The sequence below is a fragment of the Capricornis sumatraensis genome, chromosome 17 (assembly GCF_032405125.1).
Source record: "Capricornis sumatraensis isolate serow.1 chromosome 17, serow.2, whole genome shotgun sequence".
In the NCBI taxonomy this organism is placed as follows: Eukaryota; Metazoa; Chordata; class Mammalia; order Artiodactyla; family Bovidae; genus Capricornis; species Capricornis sumatraensis.
Window position 1 is genome coordinate 55392373 of NC_091085.1, and position 17896 is coordinate 55410268.

General features: G+C 43.8%; 1 protein-coding gene across 1 annotated transcript in view; it reads right to left on the reverse strand.

Annotated features, from left to right (window-relative positions):
* TMEM132C (transmembrane protein 132C) overlaps positions 1-17896 on the reverse strand; it is a 287567-nt gene that overhangs the window by 113954 nt on the left and 155717 nt on the right. The gene's annotated exons all lie outside the window — the stretch shown is intronic.

A 17896-nucleotide genomic window follows, 5' to 3' on the forward strand; every position in this document is an offset into this window, starting at 1 on the left:
TTTCACTTTTCAGTTTCATGCATTGGAGAAGGAAATGGCAACCCACTCCAGTGTTCTTGCCTGGAGAATCCCAGGGATGGGGGAGCCTGGTGTGCTGCTGTCTATGGAGTCGCACAGAGTTGGACATGACTGAAGCGACTTAGCAGCAGCAGCAGCAGTGTATATATGGGGCTTCCCAGGTAGCTCAGTGGTAAAGAATCCGCCTGCCAAGCAGGAGACTCGGGTCCAACCCTTGGATCAAGAAAATCCCCTGGAGAAGGAAATGGCAAACCACTCCAATATTCTTGCCTGGGAAATCCCACGGACAGAGGAGCCTGGTGGGCTACAGTCCATGGGGTTGCAAAGAGTCGGACAAAACTTAGGGAATAAACAACAACAACAGCAGCAGTGTATGTATGTTGATCCTAATCTCCAAATTTATTCCTCTCCTTCTTCCCCCCCTGGTAACCATCAAGTTTGTTTTCTACATCCTCGACTCTATTTCTGTTCATTTGCAAATAAGTTCATTTGTACCTCATTTGTGCCTTTTTTTTTTTTTTTAATTTCCACTTATCAGTGATAAAAAACTTCGTTAAACCAAGGGGCACTAAGAAACGGCCTCCATCTCCTTCCTCCTTTCTGGCCTAAAGCATCTGTGTATCGTGCATTAGTGAAAAGTGAAGTCCAGGAACTTGGGCTCAGCATCTCCTAGTCCCTAGTGCAGAGCTTTCTCTCACTCCCTGTCATCCCCGCACCCACAGAGGTGATGAACATCTGCACAGGACTCTCTCCCAAATAGGCCAGTTTGCTGGGATGAGGGGAGCCAGGGGTGGGGTCGGGGAGAAGGTCTCCAGGACGTGAGTCCCATGTGGCTGCAAGAGATGCTTTCAGGATGGAGAGAAGTTGGGCAGAAAAAAATAAAACCCTCCGCCTAGCATGCTGGCGGCCAGGGGTCTTTGTTTTCAACTAAGTATCAATGTGCGTTCACACTGGCTTTTATGTTAAGAGACAAACATCTTCTTTCTTGCTTCAGTTTAGTTTCTGGTTAATATTTGCCACAATTTTCTTTCTATAAAAGGCATGATTGTTTTTCTTGAAAGAAAAAGAAAATAGAAAAAAAAGGAGGATGCGGAGGCAAAGTCGCACACATCATTAAGGAATATTTAAGTAAAGACGGCAGTTTGGCAGTTTTGTTTGCTTATGTAATGGTGGAAAAATGCAAGTCTAAGTCCCATTTTTACCCTGCAGCTTATAATCCTTTTAACCACAACAGAGAAGAATTCGGGTCTTGCAAACTAGGTCAGAGATCACTAAATATATACAACTAAATAAATCTTTATAATATAGACTATTTACTTACATAAACACAATAGACTAGTATAAATACATAATACAAATGACATATAAATATACGTTATGTATTTATAACCTATGTTGTTAAAGAATACTTGGTGACTGAAGTTATTTACCATTTTTTGACACTTAAAGGGGCTTCCCTAGTACCTCAGCCGGTAAAGAATCCACCTGCAATGCAGGAGACCCTGGTTCGATTCCTAGGTCAGGAAGATCTGCTGGAGAAGGGATAGGCTACGCACTCCAGTATTCTTGGGCTTCTTAGTGGCTCGGCTGGTAAAGAATCCACTTGCAATGCAGGAGACCTGGATTTGATCCCTGGGTTGGGAAGATCCCCTGGAGAAGGGAACGGCTACCCACTCCAGTATTCTGGCCTGGAGAATTCCATGGACTGTATAGTCCATGGGGTTGCAAAGAGCTGACACTTAAAGATGCTTTTAAAGGCAACACACAGGCATAGTAACAAAAAAAATCAAACAAGACAAAAAAGAATATAGTGCAAACAGAATTTCCCGCCCATCTCTGACCCTTAATTTCTCGAATCCCCTTGCACTGTACAGCTTTCCAGAGGGCTGCTAGCCATTTACAGATATACACCTTTGTTTTACTTTTTATTTTATTTATTTTCTTACTTTTTATTTTTAATTGTGGTAGCATGCACACAATACAAAATTTAGCATCTTAACCATTTATTTTTTATTTTTTAGTTGAAGTGTAGTTGATTTACCATGTTGTGTTTATTTCAGTTTACAGCAAAGTGATTCAGTTATACATGTCTATATCTATGTCTGTATATATTCTTTTTCAGATTAGTTTCCATATTCTTTTCCACCACATGATATTACGAGATATTGGATATAGTTCTCTGTACTATTGTATACATAGTAGTGTGTATCTGCTAATCCCAAACTCCTAATTTATCCCTCCCCCAACCTTTTTCCCCTTTGGAAACTGCAGGTTTGTTTTCTATGTCTGTGAGTCTGTTTCTGTTTTGTAAATAAGTTCATTTGTATTTGTATCATTTTTTAGATTCCACATATAAGTGATATCATAGGATATTTGTCTTTCTTGTGGTTACACAATTTTCTTTATTAAAAATAATTTACAGCATCAGCAACATACATACAGTTGACATCAACTTAACTTTGCCTCGAATATATTTCTATACAACACTTACCATTATAGACCTTGAAGCTGTTACACTGTTTTGTTGGTTTTAAGGTACTTGTCTTTCTCTGACTTACTTCACTTCCTATGATAACCTCTAGGTCTACCTACGTTGCTGCAGATGGCACTGTTTCCTTCTTTTTCGTGGCCGAGTAATATTCCATCATATATAGTAAGGTCTTGATGCTTTTTCATGAGTATGCCTTCTAAGAATCGAACACTTACACATTGAATAGAAAAATTCCAAACTGTTTTACAGAGTCTGTGCCAACTTATAGCCCCACATGGGGTGTGTAAGTCTCTGTTCCTCGCACACCCTCAACAACATGGGGTGTTATTAAAGGTCTGAGTTGACACTGATCTGATAGGTGAGAACTGGCGTCTTGTTTTTTTTCATGTACACTTCCCTAATTCCCAGTCAAGCTGAGCATTTTTCCTTACGTTTATTGGCAAGGCTTATTTCCCATTTAGCCAACATCTTGTTCATATTCTTGGCTTATTTTCCATCCAGTTGTTTCTCTCTTTCTTATTTCTGGTTCTACTCCACGTCTGTTATGTGGGCTGCAAATATTTTCAGCTTCCTTTTTCTACGCTTGTCTCTCCATCAAAGCCCTGTGGTCACTGAAACCTGGGATCATGGTGCTTTGATCTTTATCCTTCTGTTATCTTGTTTCCCATCTGCCACATGGTCTGGGGGCAGGTTTGTTGAGAAAACGCAGAGAGGATTTGTGGGGTTGAAGCCACTTCTTCAGGTCTGTGGAGTCGGCTCACATCTCCACCTTTCTCAGTGGCTCAAAACCATCAGCTATACATCACCCCCTAATTCATCTCTTCAGGGAATGTGAATAAAACATCTGCTTTCTCCATTTCCTCATAACTTCGTTCCTTTATGACTTGGCACCACTCGATTGCCCTGAACCAGAGCCCCCTCAAGCTAATGCAGTCGAAAGAGAAGATGAGAATCTCGGAAAATTGACATCAGCTGCCTGGCTCTGAAATACACTCCAGCTGGGCCTCAAATGTTGCCTAATATCCTGGCTGGTCATTATAATGGCGAACTTTGCATTTTAAAGACTGGGAAAGAAGTTCAGATTGAAGGAGCCAGGTTTTTTTTTCCCCTGTAACTGCTGGGCTGAGAATCCATCCTCTTCAAAGGAAAGTCAAAGTGAGCTATGAAAGATTGCTAAACCCACTGATGCAAAGAGCCCCTTGCAAATACCATAAAGAGTGTTTCCTCTCTCAGTGAGGGCAGCCGAAGTCTGCAAGAGTCCTCATGGCTGACATATGCTGTATGCTTGTTCAAGGGCTGGCTGGGTTTGGGAGCTCACTGTGATTTGCAAATTAGACATTTCTTTTGTGAATGTGTAGTTTGAAAAGAAAGAGGGAAAAAAATCCCAGAACGAGTACTCCGACAGCGCTGTTATCCAGTCTGAGTGCCGGCTCCATGTACACATGCATCGTTGCAACGGCTTTATATCTGCCTCCCCCAACCGGAGCAAAGCTCTCCCAGCATCTAGAGCCCCAGTGTTCCCCCCATTAATTTGATGCCCTTTGGGCGGTAGGATTTGGGAGATTAGGATGGACATATATACACTCTTGGAGAAGGCAGTGGCACCCCACTCCAGTACTCTTGCCTGGAAAATCCCATGGACGGAGGAGCCTGGTAGGCTGCAGTCCACGGGGTCATGAAGAGTTGGACACGACTGAGCGACTTCCCTTTCACTTTTCACTTTCATGCATTGGAGAAGGAAATGGCAACCCACTCCAGTGTTCTTGCCTGGAGAATCCCAGGGACGGCAGAGCCTGGTGGGCTGCCATCTATGGGGTCGCACAGAGTCGGACACGACTGAAGTGACTTAGCAGCAGCAGCAGCAGCATATACATTCTTGATACTACGTATAAAATTGACAACTAATGAGAACCTAGGCTTCCCAGGTGGTGCTAGTGGTTAAAAAATCCACTTGTTAATGTAGAAGATGAAAGAGACGAGGGTTTGATCCCTGGGTCGGGAAGATCCTCTGGAGGAGGGCATGGCAATCCACTCCACAGTACTCTTGCCTGGAAGATTTTATGGACAGGGGAAACTTGTGGGCTACAGTCCATGGGGCCACAAAGAGTTGGACACAATTGAGTGACTGAACACACACAATGAGAATCTACTATATGGCTCAGGGAATTCTACTGATTTCTTCTAAATGGGGAGAAATCCAACAAAGAGGGGACATATGTATATGTATAGTTGATTCACTTTGTTGTACAACAGAAATTAGACATTGTAGAGAACCATACTCCAATAAAAAAAATTCTTCTCCATGGTATCCTCAACCTCTGGAGGGTAGGAGGGTTTAGGGGTACACCAGTGGTTCTTAAACAGAGGCTATTTTGTCCCCCACCCCTGGGAACACTTGGTAAGGTCTGGAGACATTTTTGGAGAAGTGCTATTGGCATCGAGTGGGTAGAGGCCAAAGATGATGCTAAAAACCCTACAAGGGAGAGGACAGCGCCCACAACAAAGGATTATCCTGCCCAAAGTATCAATAGAGTCAAAGTAAAAATATACATGCTTATGTGGGCAGGGTAAATCACATGACCAATAGTAAGCAGGCAAGTGAGTGGGGAGTATAGGTCTCCTAATAGGCAGGTGATGGGGACTGTTGCTAGGTAAACGGTCATACCCAGCTGCTTCTTAGTCCCACACCATCACTGCTATGGATATGGCACTGCTCTGTCCATTGCAAGAGGCTTCAGGAATCTAGATTTCTAGTATAATGTGTTTATTTTAAACTCCTTTTTTGTTGTTTCATCTCTAATTCCTGGGTTTCCCTGGTGGCTCAGTGGTAAAGAATCCTCCTGCCAATGCAGGATACACAGGAGACTTGGGTTCAATCTCTGGGTTGGGAAGATCCCCTGGAGAAGGAAATGGCAACTCATGCCAGTATTCTTGCCTGGGAAATCCCATGGACAGAGGAGCCTGGTGGGCTACCATCCATGGGGTCACAGAGTTGGACACAACTTAGTGACTCAGTAACAGTTGCTAATCCCTGTAGGTTGTCACAGAGCACCAGGTTACAACTGTCTTTATTACTTAAAAAAAACAACCCAAGCACACAACCTTAAACTTTCCCAGCCATAGCAAAATTAATAGGAAGAAAAGATCTATCAATATTTGAGAAATAACTTGCATTGGATAATCAATCATTAGATAGGAAGTAGGCTTTCAAGATAGGGATGACATTGGATGGGTGTTACTGGAGAGGGAACCAGGAACCGTCAAGTTATGATGTGGCATCCAAGGAGCCTGGATGGAGGTGAAGAAGGGCTGGTTAAGGAGGAAGGAAAAGACTGGCAGTGACCTTTAGATGAGGCCTTGAATCACAGGGCAATGAAGCACGATTCTATGGTTCTTGCCCCCCATGTCCTCAGCCTGCCTTTTGTCTCTGGAAAAACTTTAGCAAAGAATAAATTTAATCAGAGAAATGAAAAATGCAGAGGCAAAGGGAAGCAGTCCAACAAGACTAAATAATAACCGTTTAATGATAAAGCCAAGTCCAGGGGCCTTTAGTGCCTCCTGAAGGGCTAGAGATAATATTCTGAGCCATATCCTGTGAGCTGCCTTGTAGATGCTGAAACCCTCACCAGGCAGAAGAATTTAACTACGTGAGGACCAGACTGTAGCCATGACGTAAGCTGTCACAATTCTGAGAACTGGCCTCAAGAAAATGGAAACAAACTAATGCTGGAATCGATGATTAACTGTATTCAAAACAATCAAGATGACACTGGTCAGACCACTGTGTGACCAATTTCAAGAAGACTGTCAGGGCTGACTCTGCTGTTTCTCCATGTAGCCCCCTCCCTCCATCTATAAAAGCTCTTGGAAACTTCACTGGTGGCTCAGTGCTTAAGACTCTATGCTTTCACTGTTGTGGGCTAGGATTCAATCCCTAGTCTGGGAACTAAGATTTCACAAGCTCCACAGCAGAGCCCCAAACAAAACAAAACGAAAAGCTCTTGCCCACTGATTGTCAGTGGCGGGGGAGTCAGCCTTTGGACAGGAGTTCTCCCCACTTAGTTGCCTGCATCCAAAATAAAGCAATGGCCTCTTCATTGGCTTTTGAGTGGAGATCAGCCGGACCCCACTTCTGGTACCAAAACTACCGTCCCATAGCCCAGCATTCCCCATAGTGAGGTACCCACATAGCAGTTAGCACTCAAGATGATTTTAAGTGGAGTCTCTAGGGTGGGGAGGTGGGAGGCATACAGCTTGCCTGGCTTCAAGGCATGACCTACATTCTCATTTCAAATGCATCCTTCTGTTCCTACCAAAGAGAAAGATTAAGATGAAAGCTCTCTTGGGGCCCTCAGAGAGGAGGAGGGGAGCCTTTTAGGATCACAAGTCTCCACTGGAGTGGAGTCTGCCCCAGGCCAAGAATTTAATTGCATTTATTTTTATGTCTGCCTCCTATTTACGGCAACTGAGACTGGGTTTTTCGTATTCAGGAATAACAACCAGTTTCCTCTTGAAATCAGTGTATTTCAGAAGAAAAGATGAGTTGGCTTTCATTTAAAATACTGACTGAATAATAACAGTACGAAGGTTCTGCGGATAGGGCAAGAATCATGAATGGCGCTTAGGAAACTCTGCCCTGGGTGTCTTCGAGTCACTGTAGAGTCATCTGGGGTCAGCAAGGAGGAAGGTGGTATTTCCAGGCTTCTAACAAGGTGGGTGGCAGGTGGGTAGGACCAAAAGTGACACCCCGGGTAGTGGGAAGTAAAGAGGGCTCATCTCTTGCCCTGGAGGGGAGTTAAAGGTAATAGCTCTCTTGTGACCCCAAGATAACATCATACAACTTTAAAAAGATCAATAGCCACTTCAGGAGGCCAAGGCCAAAGGGAGAACTGAGTTAATAAGCGCAGAGTATGCTAGTGCCCAGAGGCACTAGTCAATCCCTTTATGGGCCAATTAGTTTACAAGAGGAATGCTTCCAAGGCTTGGGAACAGATGCTCAACCCAGGGCTCAGTGCTTTGCTATTTCATGGGAGCACGGATTGGGCTCCAAAGATGCCTGGGCAACAAGTTCCACCACCCTGGCTCAGGGAAGGTGTGCCTTTCAGCCTCCCAGGGTCTCCCCTCCACACTCTCAATGAAGGGGGCCCAAGTTCAATCCCTGGCCAGGGAACTAAATGTCATATGCTGCAACTAAGCGTTCCCATCCCACAACTAAAGATCCCGTATGCCACAACTAAAGAAAAAAAGATCCCGCAGGCAGCAACTAAGATGTGGCATGGTCAAATAAATAAATAATATAAAATGAGCACAGGTCCCTGCTGATGAAGGGGGAGAGAGAATGTGGTCCATATACACAGTGGAATATTATTCAGTCACGAAAAGGAGGAGATTCTGCCATTTGCAACAACATGGATGAAACTGGAGGGCACTGCACTAAATGAAATAAGCCAGATAAAGACATCTAACTTCTGATATCACTTCTACGTAAAATCTTAAAAAAATGTTGAATTCTGGAGAGTAGAATGGTGGTTGTCAGCTGCTGTTGGCAGTGGGTGGGGATGAGACACTAATCCAAGGGCACAAACTTCCAGTTATTAAGATGGATAAGTTCTGAGGATCTAATGTCCAGCATGCTGACTGTAGTTAATAATACCGTGTAGACTTGAGCTCTGTTAAGACAGTAGATCTTAAGCATTTTCACCAAAAAAGAGGAAGCTGTGAATAGGTGACTGTGTAACTTGATTATGGTAATCATTTAACAATGTATATGCACATAAAGTCATCACATTGTACACTTTAAATATACAATTTTCTCAATTATACGTCAATAAGGCTGTGGGGGAAGAGTGCCCAGGTACCTGTGGTCCACCCGTGCAATGGAATAGCACTCAGCAATGAAAAGGAATGAATCACCGACACGTGCAACAACCTTCAAAACATCAGATCAAGTGAAGGAAGCCAGACACAAAAGGCCCCATGTAGTATGATTCCATTTATATGACATGTCCAGAACAGGCAAATCCATAGAAACAGAATGAAGATTAGTGGTTATCAGGGAGTTGGGGGAGGGAGGAGAGAAAATTGAGTTACTGCTGAGAGGTGTGGCATTTCCTTTTGGGGTGATGACAATGTTCTGGAACGATGTAACAGTGAGGCTTGTACAAATCTGCTTGTATACTAAAGGATTTTACAATTTTAAAAGGCTGAATTTTATGGCAGGTAAATTATATCTCAATAAGAATTGTGTGAAAAGAGATGGCCAATAGATACATGAAAAAATGTTCAACATTGCTAATTATTCAGTTCAGTTCAGTCACTCAGTTGTGTCCGACTTTTTGTGACCCCATGAACCACAGCACGCCAGGCTTCCCTGTCCATCATCAACTCCCAGAGTCTACTCAAACTCATGTCCATTGAGTCGGTGATACTGTCCAACCATCTCATCCTCTGTTGTCCCCTTCTCCTCTTGCCCTCAATCTTTCCCAGCATCTTTTCAAAAGAGTCAGCTCTTCGCTTCAGGTAGAGAAATGCAAATCAAAACTACAGTGAGATACAGCTTCATAGTGGTTAGAATGTCCATCATCAAAAACGATAAACTCTGGAGAGGGCGTGGAGAAAAGGGAATCTTTCAACACTGTTGGTGGGAATGTAAATTGGTGCAGCCACTATATAGAACAGTATGAAGAATCCTTTAAAAACTAAAAATAGACTTGCCATGTGATCCAGCAATCCCACTCCTGAGCAGACATCCAGACAAAACCAACTGATACATGTAGCCTTATGTTCATAGCAACATATTTACAATAACTGAGACAAAGAAACAACCTTAATGCACATTGAGATGAATGGATTTTTAAAAAAAACTGTGGAATGGAATACTACTCAGCCATAAAAAGAATTAAATAATGCCATTTGCAGCAATATGGATGGACCTGGAGACTCTCACACTAAGCGAAGTAAGTCAGGAAAACAAATACCATGATATCACTTATGCTGTACGGAGCTTAGTCACTCAGTCATGTCCAGCTATTTGCAACCCCATGGACTGTAGCACCAGGTTCCTCTGTCCATGGGGATTCTCCAGGCCACAATACTGGAGTGGGTTGTCATGCCCTCCTCCAGGGGATCTTCCCAACCCGGGGATCAAACCCAGGTCTCCCACATTGCAGACAGATTCTTTATCATCTGAGCTACCAGGGAATCCTGATTTCACTTACACGTGGAATCTAAAACACCATACAAATGAACTTATCTATGAAGCAGAAACAGACTCACAGACATTGAGAACAGACCTGTGGTTGCCAAGAGGGAGGGCAGGCTGGGGGAGGGACGGATTAGGAGGTTGGGACTAGCAGGTGCAAACTATATATATGTATATATAAGTATGCATGTATATGTGTATATATATATATACACAGAACAGATAAACATTAAGGTCCTACTGTATAGCACCAGGAATTATATTCAATATCCTGTAATAAACCATAATGAAAAAGAATTCTTTAAAAAGCTTGTTAGCAGCAGAAAAAATTGTATGACAAACAGAAGTCAAGACAGAGGTGAATTTTTAAAGCCTCTTTAAAGTGTTCTGAGTAGCATTTTCTTGTTGTTGTTGTTGAGTTGCTCAATCATGTCTGACTCTTTGCGACCCCATGGACTGCAGCATGCCAGGCTTCCCTCTTCTTCACTATCTCTGGGAGTTTGCTCAAATTCAACTCCATCGAGTCAGTGATGCTATTCAAACATCTCATCCTGTTGCCCCCTTCTCCAAATCTATTTCACCATCATTATCATCATCAACAACAAAAGCTTCAGTCCAGGAGTCTGATGACCTGCCTTCAAAGCTCTGCAGCCCGATAGATGGTAGCAATGTAAATGGACTTCTCAGATGGCATTGATGATAAAGAACCCACCTGCCAAAACAGGAGACATAAGAGACACAGGTTCAATCCCTGGGTCGGGAAGATCCCCTGGAGGAGGGCATGTCAACCCTGGAGAATCTCATGCACAGAGAAGCCAGTCCATAGGGTCACAAAGAGTCAGATATAACTGAAGCAACTAAGCGTGCTGGCAAGCAGCAATGCAAATAATTCTTTTCAATAGACATATAAATAAAGTGTGTCCAATGGAGGGAAAATTGATTTCTCTCCCCCCAGCCAGGTGAGAAAAGGCAGTTTTTCATCTCCTTATAAATTTATTTCATGGCCTATAGATGTCTCCACTTTATAAATGCTTCTTTGAATGGTTATAACATTCCCAGTTTCCCTTATTAATTGCTGGTGGGCTAAAACTTTTCACATGTGCTCATTTTACATTTCCAAGTGAATTATAATTTTACCATCTGTGGAGGGGTTTATCTTATAACAATGTAAAAGCTGATCAGAGTCACTATTCCATAATCCTGCTGCCAGGAAAATTCAAGGAAGTATAGGGTGATCCATGCTCCAAAGAAGGGTAAAGTGTGTACTTAAAAGAAGGCGTCTATGATGAGAAAGTTTGGAGAGAAACTTCGTTAGAGGTCAGTCCTTTACTTGACCACAGGTTGCTTTTATTCATCTACTGACCCCTTAGGAAAGGGGGCACAAGTACAAGCATTTCAGGGAAAATTCACATTCTGAAAATGTGTGGGGAGGCTGGGCTTAAAATAATAAGGGATGCTAAGGATGTCTGAAGACTGTGTCTTTACCTGAGCTGCCCAAACCCAGTGATACAGATCCAGGCCTTTCCTCTATGAGGGCTGAGCATTCAGTACCGAGAGACTCAGGGGAGCGTGATGGGTTGTTGTTTCTTGGAATTCCCTGAATCCATTGATCTGGACCTCGTGGAAAGATACATGGAAGCTTTCTACGTGGAAGCTCTGCCAATTTTCTGGAATGAATGTTCTCACCTGCCCCTGGCAAGGGAGAATCTAAGATCTGTCTAGAAGAGCAGAATGACATTATCAGTCAGATCTGGGTGGGAGACTCTGTTCTGTTACCAGGTAACAATGAACTATGAGCAAACTCTTCTTGATTTGTTTCAGCCTCAGCTTCCTTATCTGCAAATTAATAGTTTTTCCCTGTTGCAGAGATTAAATGTGAGGGGTAAAGTGACCCCCCTCCAGTACTCAGGCTATGGTAGGCAGTCACAACTCAATAGCTATTATTCTAAAAGCGAATCACCACATATTACCATTAGAGTGAATCTAAGTTAGTATTTTTTAAAAAGATCTTTTGATATAGACCATTTAAAAAGTCTTTATTGAATCAGTTACAATATTTCCTCTGTTTCACACTTTGGTTTTTTGGCCGAGAGGCATGTGAAACCTTAGCTCCCAACAAGGGAATCGAACTCACACCCCCTGCACTGGAAGGTGAAGTCTTAACCATTGGACCACCAGGGAAGTGCTCAAAATTAGTAAGCATTGATTAGCACCATGTAGGGGTGTGACAGTTTGGGAAATACAAAGGTGAATAAGGAAGCGGGTACATTGGAAGGGGGCAAATAGACCTGTCTAGAGTCAGGTAGGAGAAGGCGATGGCACCCCATGCCAGTACTCTTGCCTGGAAACTCCCATGGATGGAGGAGCCTGGTGGGCTGCAGTCCATGGGGTCGCTAGGAGTTCGACACGACTGAGCGACTTCTATTTCACTTGTGTTCTTGCCTGGAGAATCCCAGGGATGGGGAGCCTGGTGGGCTGCAGTCTATGGGGTCGCACAGAGTCGGACACGACTGAAGCGACTTAGCAGCAGCAGCAGCAGCAGCAGCAGCAGCAGAGTCAGGTAAACCAGGAATGAGGAAGTGGCAGTGCTGTGTAAGAGCTCAGGTGTGGGGAGCCTCTGACCCCCACTGGAACACGGGCTACCTCCTACATTACGGTGAAAGCACCTTTGCGGAGGGTATCTGTTGAGTCTGCCTGTCTAGCACATATTCTTTTTACAATAACAGGACTCAGTTTTCCTTAGGGAAGCCTTTTCACTCCTCTTTGGGGATGAGGGGCTTTACCATGGGGTCATATCTCCATCCCTCTTAGCCTAGATGTCTCCAGTGGGACTAAGTCAACACCCAATTCAAGAACTGGGCATGTTTTTCTTGTTCTTATTTCACTCTGTACGACTCTAGGTCCATCCACACCTCTACAAAATAACCCAATTTTGCTCCTTTTATGACTGAGTAATATTCCACTGTACATATATACACACACATCTTCTTTAACCATTTGTCTGTCAATGGACACTTAGGTTATGAAGTCAGAAAGAGAATATTGTATATTAACACATGTATGTGTTACCTAGAAAAATTGTACCAGTGAACCTATTTTCAGGGCGGGAATAAGGACACCGACGTAGAGAACGGGCATGCAGACATGGAGAGGGGGAGGGAGGAGAGGGTGGGATGAAATGGGAGGTTAGGATTGACATATATACACTATGTGTAAAATAGATAGCTAGTGGGAAGCTGCTGTATAGATCAGGGAACTCAGCTCCATGTTCTGTGATGATCTAGACGGGGACGGATAGGGGGGTGAGAGGGAAGTCTAAGAAGAAGGGGATATATGTATAAATATAGCTGATTCACTTCATTGTACAGAGAAACTAACAGAACATTGTAAAGCAATTGTGCTCCAATTAAAAAAAAAAAAAAGAACCGGGCATGTGCTCTAGGCCTGGCCAATCAGAGGATAGTAGAAGTTACAAGGGGTCATGTGACCCAGGTTCAGACCAATCAGGGGCCAGCAGAATTTACACAATTGGTTCACGGATAAACTAGGAGAAGGAAATGGCAACCCACTCCACTGTTCTTGCCTGAAGAATCCCAGGGATGGTGGAGCCTGGTGGGCTCCTATCTGCAGGGTCGCACAGAGTCGGACACAACTGAAGCGACTTAGCAGCAGCAGGTCAGGGCCAATAAGTCTCTACCCTGGGATTTTTATGGAATCAACTGAGACGACCATAACCTCCTCTTCACCTAATTTATACTGAAATAGGCACCAGGAGAGGAGAATCTGCCTCTGAATGGCGTCTGCACAGGAGACAAGAGAGCTTACTGTAGGAAGGGAAGGCACATCCCTAAGACACAGTTGTGACTGCTGTATTCAGTCATGCCTCAAACCAGCTTTCCCAAGGATTTTGTGATTTCATGAGTCTATATATATATATTTTTTCTTTACTACTGCACCACCTGGGAAGCACATCCTTTGAACTAGTACCATATATTAAAAAGTCATTCCTTTCCCCATGAATTTGATTGGCACTTCTGTGATAAATCAAATAATCCTCTATGCTGCTGCTAAGTCACTTCAGTTGCGTTCGACTCTGTGTGACCCCATAGACGGCTATATGTGGACCTATTTTTGCACCCTATTCTGTTCTGCTGATATATTTCTTGAAAACAATTCTTAAACATATTTCAGTTGGGTTTTCCTACCACCTGCATGTGTTGAAAAGACAAATAGTGTCCAGTCTTACTTATACAAGGTAACTAGGGCTAAAATTTACAGAAAGCAGAATGGTGGTTGCCAGGAGCTGAAGGAGAAAGGTGGAGGGCTGTTCAGTGGGCACAGAGGTTCAGTTTGGGATGATGAAAGATTTCTGGAGGTGAATAGTGGTGATGGCTATACATCACTGGGAATGTACCTAATGTCACAGAACTGTGCACTTAAACATGGTTAAGGGACTTCCCTGGTGGTCCAGGGGCTAAGACTGTGCTGCCAATCTGGGGGGCCCAGGTTCGACCCATGGTCAGGGAACTAGATTCCACAAGGCACAACCAAGAGTTCACATGTGGCAACAAAAGATCCAGCGTGCCACAACAAAGATGAAGACCCCACATGCCACAACTAATACCCAGCGCAGCCAAATGAATAGTACAGATTTTTAAACGGTGAAAATGGTAAATTTTATGTTTTATCTATTTTACTGCAATTAAAAAAAATTACTTAAAAAAAACCCCACTCTGCTGTATATAGGAGGGTATATAGGCTTCCCCGAGGAAGATGGAACTGTGTCAGTTCCAACACTTTGAGTGTTCTGGAAAGTCTAACACTGAATTAGATGATGTGAAATATATCACTTCGCCAAAGAGGAAGAGTGAAAGGGGGTGGGTTCAGGGCTGCCTGATCCAGTGACTCAGAAATATCACCAAAGATACAGTCTCCAAGTCTCTCTTCTGCCATCCTCAGAACACTGGCCTTTGTTTTCCGGCTTTCCTGGCAGACTTTCAAGTCAACTCCAACCATTACACCTTCACACAAGTATGCCCAAAAGCATAGAGAAAGGATGTCCTTCCTTCAATTCTGGAGTAGCCACTGTCGGTTGTGTACCCAACGTCCACTCTTCCCCTCTAACTTACTAACAGAACCTGTTTGCTCAGTGTGTGATGAGCCCAAAGTAAGAATTTTCACCTCGTCAGTCTTCCCTGCTGCTAGATAGAGGTGGCTGGTTGGGTCCTATTGAGCCACGAGCTATATAAGCTGATGGCTACTGGCTGGGCTTAGAAGTTGTTTTTCTGATCAAAAGAGACAGACCTGGCCAGACTTCACCTGCTGCTTTTGCTACACATCTTACCCCTTCCATCCCACCTGGAACATAAATAAGATGCCTGGAGGTATAGCTTCCATCTTGTGAACATGAGGAAGGGTGGCACATGCCAGAGAGGGCAGAGCAGGAAGAGAAAAGGAGCCCGGGTCCCTGATGGCTTTGTGAAGCCACTACATCAGCCCCAGCCTAGCCCTAGCCTCTGAACCTCATGCTGTTTCAAAGGGCAAAAACCCTCAAACTGATTTGGCCACTGTAGTCTGGTTTCTGTTCCTGGTATCAGCAAAACATCCATTAGGGCAGCAAATGCATAGAAACGGAAGAAGGAAAAAAAAAAAACAGATTCTGGAATGACGTCTAACTCAAGACTCATTCATCAGTGAGTTTTTCCTGACAATCATGTCAAAACAAGATTTGTGAAGGCCCATGAATGCACTCAAGTGTTGTTAATTATTTGCAAAGGAAATTGACAACAGAGGGAACATCCCAAATGGCTGTGCTCCAGTGAAACGTCAGAAATGCATCTTGCATCTTTTCTCATCTTTTCTCAATGTGATAATGGCGGTGTGTGTGTGTGTGTGTGTGTGTGTTGCGCGTGTACACGCATGTGTGTGTATTTCTCAGTCCTTGCGTTTTTACCTTCCCACTCCTCTTTGGTGCCAAGGGGTTCCACAATTAAAAAAAAACAACAAACCCATGTGCATTTACTCCAAGTTGCATGCTTTTTCACATTTTTGCCTAATATGGCCACAGTTTATTCTGTATTTCCCCTCTCCCTTCTCATGTTAACAGGCTGATAATAAAAGAGCATCAGAACTGATCAAGAGAGAATGTGGTGGAGAAACAAAGAATCCAGGGGGTTTGGAGGGCAGAAATGACTTCAGTGCATCTGACAGGGGTCTTTGATTGTATTTAACTTTTTTTTTTTTGGGTCTTTCATGATTTTGGCAAAAGATGGAATGCAATCAAGGTTCTATTTGAGGCAGCTGTGTAAGCAGTGCTCGTTTAACTGGAGACAATGAAAAATTAATTCAAGCCCAGCGAAACTAAGTTTTCATTGAAACAATGAAACCCCTTGAATATTATCATCCCCAACAGATGTTTGCTGACTGTCTTGATTTACCAAATTACCTGTCAGGTTTTACTACTCTCTCCGCCAGCCCTGCTGAGCGTGGGCTCTGTCTCTGTGTCACCTGGCTAATAAAAAGCTGATGGTATAAATGGAAAACATAAACTGCACTTTCATTTTTTCCCTTCTGCCCGCCTTTCCTCCACTCTTCACTTGCTGTTTAGGAAAATCTCTGTCCTGTTCTGCGTTCTATAGAAATACAGGCATATACGTTTGCAGGGTGGGGTGAGGTGGGCGGTGAAAGTACTTTTTCTTTTTCCTCATCTGAGAGCTCATTAGGGCTTTTGACATCTGTCTTTGTGAGAGAGGCACCGTGAAAAATCACATTGGGATCTGCTTTCAGATACAGAGAGGAGAACGCAAAAGAATTGGGCCTCCTCAGCCCTTGATGTGCTTGTCTGGACTGACCACACGGTTAACAATCCCTTTCTCTCCTCCCTGACCTTAACCCCAGGGCTCCATCATGCATCCTTCTCCAGCCACACTGCTGGGCCCTGGACACACCTAGCATGCTCCAAAATCCAGCTAGCTGTCCCTCTACTGGGAACAGCTTTCCCCCGCAGAACCAAGAGGCTTCCTCTTGGACTTCATTCTCGTGTCAGACATCACTTCCTCCAAGATGGGACTTGGCTGATGACTCAGACTCACCCAGCACACCCTCCTATACCTCAGCATCACTCAGCAGACTTGTTTTCATCTAATATATCATATACTAATTTGTCCCCTCTCTCTCTTTCCTCTCTCCCCTCTGGATCAGAAGTCACATGAGAGGAGCATCTTAATCTAATCAGTGCACTCAAATCACCCAGGAACAATGGGTGCCTGGTACAGAGAAACAGCTCAACGCATTCATTAAATGAATGAATGAAACTGGCCATTGAACTGTATTGCACAAAATAACCCACCATAGCCATTTTTTTCCGATGTTATCTTAACTATGCATTTCTCCTGACCAACTGTTTCCATCTACCTTAGAGATAGGCACCTTGAACCTTTCACCTGGTAGCACTGATGACTGAGGGCTGCTGGAAGGCTAAAAGGCTAAAGGTCCCTGGTCGACCCCAGCAAGGGGACAGGGTTTCATGGCATCCGCTTTATGTGTCCACTTTGCTCTTGCCTTGACCTCACATTCTTGCCTCCATCTTCTCCTTGTCGGGTTATCATGAGAGGTTAAGAGCCTTGACTCTGTGGTAGACTTGCCCTGGCTGGAAATCCTGGCTTGCCAGCTGTGTAAACCTGGAGAGTTTCTTAATCTCTCTGCACTTCAGTGTCCTCATCCATAAACCACAGATAATCAGGGATGTTGAGATTAAAGGACTATATGTTAAGGTGTGTGTGCATCTGTGCTAAGTCACTTCAGTCGTGTCTGACTCTTTGTGACACCATGGACTGTAGCCCACCAGGCTCCTCTGTCCAGGAGATTGCCATGCCCTCCTCGAGGGGAATCTTCCTACCCAGGGATGGAACCTGTGTCTCGTGCACTGCAGGCGGATTCTTTACCACTGAGCTACTTACACTGGGGAAGCTGGTGTAAAGTACTTAGAATAATTACGGGTGCAGAGCAGACATATTTGCTATTGTTATTTCCTGGAAATTTCTTTTGGCTTCCCATATTGGATGGAATATTGTAAATTACCTAAAATTCTTTGTAAAGCAGGGTGTCGGCATCAATAATAAACCTGTTGGAAGGAAGCCAGAGAGGTCATCTCCTTGGCGCCACCTATGGTTCATTTTCATTTTTTC